The following is a 10,291-nucleotide window of genomic DNA, read 5'->3' as shown; positions in this document are numbered from 1 at the left end:
GGCATGTGAATATTTCAAGGAAGAATGATCTAGGTAGAGGGCATGGAACTGCAAAGGCTCTAATGTAAGGGTATTCCAGGTGGCACGTGGATAGAGTGATTGGAGTGGATATGGAGACATAGATGATGAAGTCAGAAAAAGTTTTCTTGGGCCAGATTACATAAGAACTAAAAGACCATTGCAAAGGCTTTTGCTTTTCATTTGGAGTAAAATGGGACCCATTGGAGGGTTTTTGGCAGAGAAGAAAAATTATTTCATTTACCTTTTAATAGCATTTATCTTAGTTTGCTGCTGAGGATAGACTGAAAGAGGGCAATGGCAAAAGCAGACACTTTTGGAGGTTATGCAAAATCCAAGGAAGTGTTGATGGCTTGGACCAGTGTTGCAGTATGAATGTTTTAAGAAGTAGTTGGTTCTAAAGGAGGCAACAACATACAACGGAGAAAAGATAGCCTCTAAAATAAGTGGTGCTGGGAAAAATGGACAGCTACATGTAAAATAATGAAATTAGAACACTCCCTAACACCATACACAAAAATAAACTCAAAATGGATTAAAGACCTACATGTAAGACCAAACACTATAAAACTCTTAGAGGAAAACATAGGCAGAATACTCTATGACATAAATCACAGCAAGATCATTTTTTACTCACCTCCTGAAGCAATGGAAATAAAAACAAAAATAAACAAATGGGACCTAATGAAACTTAAACACTTTTACACAGCAAAGGAAACCATAAACAAGATGAAAAGACAACCTTCGGAATGGGAGAAAATATTTGCAAATGAAGCAACTGACAAAGAATTAATCTCCAAAATTTACAAGCAGCTCATGCAGCTCAATATCAAAAAAACAAACAACTCAATCCAAAAATGGGCTGAAGACTTAAATAGACATTTCTCCAAAGAAGATATACAGATTGCCGACAAACACATGAAAGGATGCTCAACATCACCAATCATTAGAGAAATGCAAATCAAAACCACAATGTGGTATCACCTCACACCAGTCAGAATGGCCATCACCAAAAAATCTACAAACAATAAATGCTGGAGAGGGTGTGGAGGAAAGGGAACCCTCTTGCACTTGTGGTGGGAATGTAAATTGATACAGCCACTATGGAGAACAGTATGGAGATTCCTTAAAAAACTACAAATAGAACTACCATATGACCCAGCAATCCCACTACTGGGCATATACCCTGAGAAAACCATAATTCAAAAAGAGTCATGTACCAAAATGTTTATTGCAGCTCTATTTATTTATTTATTTATTTATTATTTATTTTTTTTTTTTGCGGTATGCGGGCCTCTCACTGCTGTGGTCTCTCCCGCCGCGGAGCACAGGCTCCGGACGCACAGGCTCAGCAGCCATGGCTCACGGGCTTAGTTGCTCCGCGGCATGTGGGATCCTCCCGGACCAGGGCACGAACCCGTGTCTCCTGCATCGGCAGGCGGACTCTCAACCACTGCGCCACCAGGGAAGCCCTGCAGCTCTATTTATGATAGCCAGGACATGGAAGCAACCTAAGTGTCCATCGAGAGATGAATGGATAAGGAAGATGTAGCACATATATACAATGGAATATTACTCAGACATAAAAAGAAAAAAAAACTGAGTTATTTGTAGTGAGGTGGATAGACCTAGATTTTGTCATACATAGTGAAGTAAAAGAGAAGTGAGAGAGTAGCACTTGACATATATACACTACTAAATCTAAAATAGATAGCTAGTGAGAAGCAGCTGCATAGCACAGGGAGATCAACTCAGTACTGTGTGAGTACCTAGAGGGATGGGACAGGGAGAGTGGGAAGGAGGCTCAAAAGGGGAGATATGGAGATTTTTGTATACATATAGCTGATTCACTTTGTTATACAGCAGAAAGTAACACTACCTTGTAAAGCAATTATACTCCAGTAAAGATGTTTAAAAAAATAAAGTATATGGGAGGAAGTTCATAGGTTATATGCAAAAAAAAAAAACACACCCACCCTCCCACCCCCCCCCACACACACTATTTTAAATAAAAAGGATGAATCCTGTGGCCTGCCATTTCCAAACATTAAGTCGTACACCTATGGGTAGTAGGTTCTAAAGAGAGGAGATGGTAAATGAAATCAATATTTTTTATGAGTTTTGTTTTTAAACCCAGGATTAAACCCGACATTAAAATAGGCTACATATAAAGCCTTCTAACCTGGTGGAGTTCCATGATACACTGTGGTGTCCTTTTCTCTGTACTAGCAAGAGAGCAATTCAGCAATTTGGCTTTCTTTTGACAATTAGAATGAGAAGTCCATTTGGTCATTACATCTGAGTCCTAAGAATCAGACTCCTTCAAATATCACCAGGCATCATGGGGCCCTTGGCATTGCCTCAGCTCCTAAAATCTGAGTCCCTAAATTCTTGACTCACAAACTACTATAATATCTCAAGACTATAGGAGACTCTCTCCAACAGTACCAGGAGTGTTGTTGTGACATTCCCAAGACTTTCAGTGGCCAAGGTGACTTCTCTCTGGTTCTGTCTGAAATAATTTCTGCCCAAAACACCAGTGATCTCAAATCATATCACAATAAACTTTTAGGATATCTGCTATGCAAAGTGAAGAGACTCCTGAAGCAGTTATATTAGGTCTATTCTTGAGGAGAGGGATATAATTTATGTTGTTTCTTTCTTTAAACTGTTATCTGTTGTCCAATAGGTAAGTACTAAAACTCTATATAATAAAGAAGTTGTAATTTTTTTTTAAAGTTGTTGATTCTAGAAATATTGTGAAGGTATCACTAATTGATTTGCTTACTGATTGAATATGAGATCTGAGAGAGGAGACAAGCTAGACTCCAAAGAATTTGGTCTAAAGAACTGGAAGAATGAAGGTTCCATTAAGTGGGATAAGGCATTTGTTTCATTTATATATTTATTCCCTATCTTCTTCCAAAAAGTATTGGAGATCAAGTAGTCAAACACTCTTTCCAACTCCAATTACATACATCATTTTCTTTCTCCATGTTATTTGTTTGCTCCACATAGGACATGCCCACTGAGAAGAACTGAATTTATTGCACTCATCTAGAGGAAAAAGGGAGATGACAAACTTTTTCTCACTTTTCAAAATTCAGGTCAAAGTTGCCATAGTTGTGAATTCAACTTGTTCAGCCATATGCTACTTACCTCTCCACTTTCAATAAAATTCATTTCCATCATATATTTTTTGTTATGTAAGTTTCAGGTGGAAAGCATTATAATTCAACATCTGTATACGCTACAAAGAGATCACCACCACAAGCCTAGTTACCATCCATCACCATTTTACCCTCTCCCCAACTAACCCAATTAGCGGTTAGCCTTCCCCTCTGCTAACCACTAATCTGTTTTCTGTATCTGTTTTTTTGCTTTATTGTGTTTGGTTTTTTAAGATTCCATATATGAGTGAAATCATATATTATTTGTCTTTCTCCATCTGACTCATTTCATTTAGCATAACACTTTTAAGTTTCCTTCAGGTTGCTGCAAATGGCAGGATTTCATCTTTTTATGGCTGACTAATAATCCATTTTGTGTGTGTGTGTGTGTGTGTGTGTGTGTGTATGTATCACATCTTCTTTATCCATTTGTGCATCAATGGACACAGGTTGCTTCCATATCTTGTTTATTGTAGATAATGCTGCCATGAATGCAGGGGTGCAAATATATTTTCAAATTAGAGTTTTTGTGCTCTTTGGTTAAGTATCCAGGAGTGGAATAGCTGGGTCATGTACTAGTTCTATTCTTAATTTTTTGAGAAATCTCCATAATGTTTTCCATATGGTTGCACCAATTTACAGTCTCACCAACAGCGTACGAGGATGTCTCCTATATGTGGGCTGTGTATGCCTTTCTATCGTGTTGGAGCCATGACTGGTGTGTCATGGTGAGCAAGCCTGCCTCCCCACATTCACACATGTTTACTGAGCACTTGTTAGTGTAAAACATCTGATTAAAATCGACTATAAAAAGGAATTGGAGAAACAGAAAAGGTATTGTATTATTAGCCATGATATAGAAAGTGCAACATTAATTGCTATGGGAGTACCACAGAGAGAAAAATTTAATCTAACTAGAATAATTCATGAGAAGTATTATTTGAGCTGAACCCTGATTTATTCCTTATTCTGAGCAGGAGAGGGGCCGTTATAGAGGAAAGAAGTGAAGGAAATATAAAGGGGAAAATTCTGCTAATTATAAAGTTGTGTTCTTGGGTAACAGAGGCAATTGACTATATAAGCTGAATCTTATGGTGTGGCTAGCTAGGAGAAATACAGCAATTTATGCATTTGGAATATTTGTTCTTTTTAAGTGATCCCTCTCATTTGATCATATTACACAGCACATGGAACATAGTAAGCTCTGACCAAATACTTGAATGAACAAATAAAAATATAATAAATGAATGAATTGATTATCCAATTACTACTTCCTTTTTTCTTTCTATTTTTTTTTTCTGCCCCACATTGAGAAGATTTTAAGTAAAAATCAGACAGCAGTGATTGAATTCATATTCACTGGATTTTTTTTTTTCATTTGCAGGAAGATGAACTCTTATTTTTATCTCTTGCTCCTAATTTTCCTGTTCATCATCACTGGGACCCTTATGGTCTTCTTCTTTTTCATCAAACTGGATTCCCATGTCCACACTCCTATGTATTTCTTCATCAGTGTCCTGTCCTTCCTGGAGATCTGGTATACTACAACCATCATCCACAAGATACTCTCCAATCAAGTCAGTGAGCAGAAGTTCATTTCTCTGACTAACTGCCTCCTGCATATGTATTTATTTTACTCTCTTGTCATTTCTGAGATTTGCAAACTCACCACCATGGCTACAGACAGATAGCTGGCCATCTGCAACCCCTTCTATTACCCCACGATCATAACACCTCAGCCCTACACTCAGCTGACTGTAAGCTGTTGCTTCTGTGGCTTCTTCATGCCACTTCCTGAGATTGCTTGAATATCTACACTATTATTTTGTGGTCCAAATCAAATTTAAAATATCTTTTGCAACTTTGATCTCATCCTGAATCTGACATGTATGAACACTGATAGATTATTTTAATCAAGGTTGTAGAAATTGTACATGCTGTGGAGATCATCACGGCTATACTGCTTGTGGTTTTGGGTTATGTTTGTATCATTGCAGTAATCCTACATTATCTGCTCTGTTGGCTGAAACCAAAGGCCTTTTCTACATATGCTTCCCACCTTGCTATTTTCTTGATATTTTTTTGGAAATGTAGCCTTTATATCCCTGTGCTTCTCTACTAAGTATTCCTTTTCCTGGGACACAGCCATTAGCCTACTCTTTGCAGTGTTATGGCCATCCTTTAACTCAATTATCTAGTCTAATGAGTAAAGAGATCAAGGAAGCCATAAAAGTGCACACATGCCTATCTACTATCAGATAAGACAAAAGACATACCCATTAAAAAAGTATATTTATGCCAGTATCTGTATTTATGTTTTCAGTGTGTTGCTGTTGTGTTTATTTTTTCTGTGCATTGACTCTAAGTGGGACATTTATCCATCCAATCTCTGTTCACTTAGGAAATGTCCTCAGAGGTTGATTAATCATAGAATACAAAGAAAATGGGGGCGAAGACTCACACAGTCCCGTCGTTTATTCTTTGAATCCAGAAGGACTCATAAAATTCTACCTCTGTCCTGACACTGTTGCAGCAAAAATAGAAATGAGACTTTTCTGATAAACCAGGAAAATAAGGAAACAATGAACAGGCTGGGGAAACAACATAAACAGGCCTGAAAGAGTTAAGCAATCTTGGTTATTCTTTAGCTGTTACTACTAACAAACACTTGTAGTTAGACTTGTCCTTCACAAAACTGATTATTCTCTGACTCCATATGAATTACCCTTTGCACGTGGCATTTCTTCTTCCCTTACACTCCCTTGTAACACTCTTCATTTAAGAAAGAAGGTCGCGACCCATAACTTCAGTGACAACAGACCAGGTTGCTGAGCTGCCTGATGCCAGCTTTGGCCATGAATTTGCAGAAGAAAAGAAATGCAAGACCTTCACTACTTTGATCCTTATCACCTACCCCAGACCATGAGCCCCACATATAAAATCTTTTCCAGTTCCTCAAGGAGGTGACCACAGTTCTTGAGGCGTTAGCCTACTGTGCCTTCCCTTTGCTTGGAAAAGAAAATAAAACGCCTCTCTATTTCTTATCGTCCAGTTCTCTGTCTCTGTATTTTTATTTGGCATCGGTGCACAGGGAACCAGATTTGGCAAAACATCTCCTACTATAATTAGCTGAAACAAGAAAGAAACATTCTTTGTTTTGTGTTTCTGTAACACATTTCTTGAGCTTCTACTTAGTATGATTTTTATTCTATCCTGTGTCATGGTTTGCATATCTTCTGTGAGCCCTCTAGTTCATGAACTCTTTGAAAGTAGGTATCTTATTTTGTTCATCTCTATGTTCCCCATACCTGTTAGAATTCTTTGCCCAGAGAAATGCTCAATAATGGTTCACTAAAAGAGTAAATAAACAGAGGCATTCTTTGTCTCCCGACAAAATTATAATTTATAAAAAAGTTATGTTATAGAAAACTCAGGCTATTTACACATTCAACAGAGGATGGCAGGGGAGCCAGCAATAGTGAATAAAGATAAAATACATAGTGCATTTACACTTAGAGTAATTTTTAATAGTGAAATGAAGCAATGTCACAGATAATCCACTTAAATTTCAATGACTGGCCTTTATTTACCTGTTTAATAGGATTTTATTGATATCTTGGGAATCTAATCCCTTAAATATAAGAATTAAACTTCATAGTTTAGTCATGGTTATAAAGGAAATAATGTTCAGTCCTGGCTCCTACTTTCTTTTATTCTAATAAGAAATAATTTTTTTAGTTGTGCTCTTTCTTCCCTGAGTAGGACCATGTCACCAAAAATGCCATTTTTATAAAGTTTGTAAAGATTTAGGCTTATATGTTTTCCTTAAGGGTTGTAGTACTCAGAAATAATTATTACTGGATGGAAACATTCATCAATTTTATATAAGATTTTCTAATGATACATTGCAAATCATTCTTTAAAAGATAAGCACTTCAGATTTCTGATTCAGAACAAAATATATGACTTGAAGTAAATGAAATATATGTGCTTGGCATTATTCATAACAATAAAAATTCTTTTTTGTGTATATTTAAATAAAGTGCTTTTTAATCAACCATCTAAATTAAGTCATATAAAAATTCTCTGGAATAAGTAGCCTTGTCATTACTATTCCCATTGTATACTTAATAAAATTTAAGCAAGTTTCTAATATTCATCTGATTATAAAATGGTAGAATTGAGTCTTCAGATTAGATGCTTTCAGTTTCAAATCCAGGGCACTTTTCATTATCCCAAGGTCTTTTTCAATTATAATTACATAGTTTGTTGTTAAAGGAGACATCATGGGTTTTGTTTTTTTCTTATTCAACGCAGTAATACCAAATAAATAAAACAGAAAAATAATAAAATAAGTAAGGGAGAGTAAGAGAAGATAATGGTAAGGGAAAAAAAGAGTTTTATTTTTTATTATAGGATTATAAACTTTAATTATGTAATTTTCCTTATAGAGTTAAGGGACAAATAACTTTAGAGGACCCGAAGAGATAAGAGTTAAAGTGGATACAGTTCACTACAAAAAGGTCTTTCTATTTTTTTGAATGACAGTATTTAATATTTTAACCCATTTAGGAGCCAACCATTTGAGACCTTTTAAAATGAGAACTAACTCTAGAGAAACAAAAATAAAATTTTAAAAATAAAATAATGTTGACTTCTATTCCATGGGAAAACTTAGTTTTATGTTAGAGTTAACATATTTTTCCTTGTTGGTAAATGAGCCAAGAAAGTTGAACTCCAAAATATCCCCAGTAAGCATATGAATTTTAGTGTTGCAAATTGGGGACACTTTAGAATTTGGGGATATAAAGCATCTCTTGGAGTTTCTGAGTCCAGGAAAAGAAGATCTGATAACTGAGAAGAGACTCAGGCAAGCTGAGCAGTGCTGATAAAACTAGTGTGTGAAGTACAGTTCTGCCCAGAGCTGATAACCATGATCAAATAAAACAGCTCTCCAAATTACTCCCACCCTGTAAAACTGAATATAAGACTTCTCTTTAATGAAGCTGTCTGTGATCAACTCACACTTTCCCTGTAACCTCTTAGCACTCATTTATGTACATGGCTACATGCAATTTTAAAGATTATACATGATTCTAAACATCCACAGTGTCTCTCATACATTCTTTACCTGTGTCCCCTGTATTCAAGGCCTCCATGTCCTCAGAGCCAATAAGCATTCTTGGAAAACTATAATAGTGGCAAGAAGGTCAGAGGTCCACGTGTTAAGCTACCAGGGTTTAAGAGTTTTTCATCATGCCCTTCCATCAATCCCAAGGAGACACCCTGATACTTGTACTAATAATGGTAAACATGCTCAGAGACTGAAGAAACTCTGTCAATCTAAAGGGAGTGAGAAGATAGGTGGGACTGAATTTAAAGTCAGCAGCAGCCAGAGTGGCAGCCAGGGTGTTGGCACAGAAACTATTAGCATGAATCTCTCCTGGGTGCAGACTGAAAACTCAAGGAACACTTCTGTCTTGATGTATAAATTCTCTTCCTTGTCTCCTGTGCACTTTCACATTGATACCTGCTCTAATGACTATTGTTCTGGTCCACTTTAATTCTATTTCATGATGACCAATCCTGCTAATTGGGTCCTAATATTTCTTTGGTTACAATGCTATCACATGGTTGACACTCTTGGTGAGAAGATCCTGGAATAAGTCAACCAGAAATATTGGTGGACTAAGAGAAGATTGTCTAAAACAGATGAGTGGTATGATGGTCACACTCACAAGGATTTTATCCTTTGTTTAAATATTTACAAACCAAACAACCATGGGATGAGACTACCTCTTAGAGATGACTTTTGTTTTCTCATATAAAAATGAGGTTGATAATATCTGCTTCACAGAATCTTCAAAAGAGTATAAATTAATGTAAATTAATCATATCAATATATAAATTAACACACAGTAGATTCAAATTGATTCCTATCTCTTGGATAAAGATTAAAAATATATTTCCTCCCTAACCAACTCCAGTCAGAGTTTCCCTAGTTCATGTGATATAATGCATTCTTTAAGATTCGTGTTCATGCCTTTAGCACCCAAATTTGATTTTAATATAAACTATGTGAAAAAGTAAATATTATACTTTCTCTTCAAGAAGAGAATTTAAAGCTCTCTCAATTTCTTTGGCTGAGATGACCCAGGAAGAAAGGAAACTAGAAATGTAGAACCTTGATCTACCCTAGTAGGCCATGAAAGCTAATTTATTCAAATTGGATTTATATTGGAATGAAGTTTGGCATGGATAGACCCACTGTTTTTTTAGGAATGTCTGAAACCATCCCACTATTTTCTTTTGGTTTGTTTGTTTCATTTTTGTAAAGTTGCCTAAAAGAACTATATGTTTAGAGAAGGATTTCTGTTTCTTTTCTCTCCATTAAAAATAATTCATAAATTAGGATGACTTTTATCCTACAGTTTAGAACTCTAATTTTCAAATATTTTATGACTTCATTAGTTTGTCAAATGAAGTATCCTAATTTTTGTTTCACAAAATACAAATAAAAAAGCATATATCTTACTTCCTTTGTTCTTTTTATTTAAATGATTAAGGGTAAGGCTAAATCAGACTTTTAAAAACCCAATCTGTGAGGCAAAGAATAAAATTTTCTATTTTAACAAAGGCTTTACAGCAAGAATTAGGATGTCTTGTTGCTTAAAGCCTGCTAAAAATCTGTAGCTGGGTTTTGACGGAGTCGTTGATTTGCATTTCCTAGAGATAGGTTAGAACAAGAACATATGTATACCCTGAGTTCTTGTAATTCTTCACAGAGTGTGAAGAATGGGCATCTCAGAATTCCTTCCTGATTTACAATTCTCAGATATAAAATCTAACACTAATCAAAGAAACAACACACCATGTTAACACTGCCTCTATCTTACATCTATAACTTAGTTTTTTTCTAATTTTTCAACTAAAATTTTTGCTTTCATTTTTTATAAAGTCCTGTTGAGAAATTTTGAGAGCCATAGTCCCATAAGCCGCTGAGTCACCCAGCATCTGTGAAAGTTAGCAGCTGCCTCAGCTGAATCTGTCTCCTGAAGATAATGTAGATTGTAGCTGGCGGGATTCTGGCCCAAGTAAAGGGC

General features: G+C 35.9%; 1 pseudogene; it reads left to right on the top strand.

Moving 5' to 3' along the window:
• Nucleotides 1–4,636: 4,636 nt before the first annotated feature.
• On the top strand, nucleotides 4,637–5,450 carry LOC136793539 (olfactory receptor 6K2-like; annotated as a pseudogene).
• Nucleotides 5,451–10,291: the final 4,841 nt, after the last annotated feature.

This window comes from Kogia breviceps, chromosome 1 (assembly GCF_026419965.1).
Source record: "Kogia breviceps isolate mKogBre1 chromosome 1, mKogBre1 haplotype 1, whole genome shotgun sequence".
Lineage (NCBI taxonomy): Eukaryota > Metazoa > Chordata > Mammalia > Artiodactyla > Physeteridae > Kogia > Kogia breviceps.
The sequence above is the reverse complement of the archived record's forward strand: the minus strand, read 5'-3'. Positions and strand labels throughout refer to the sequence as shown.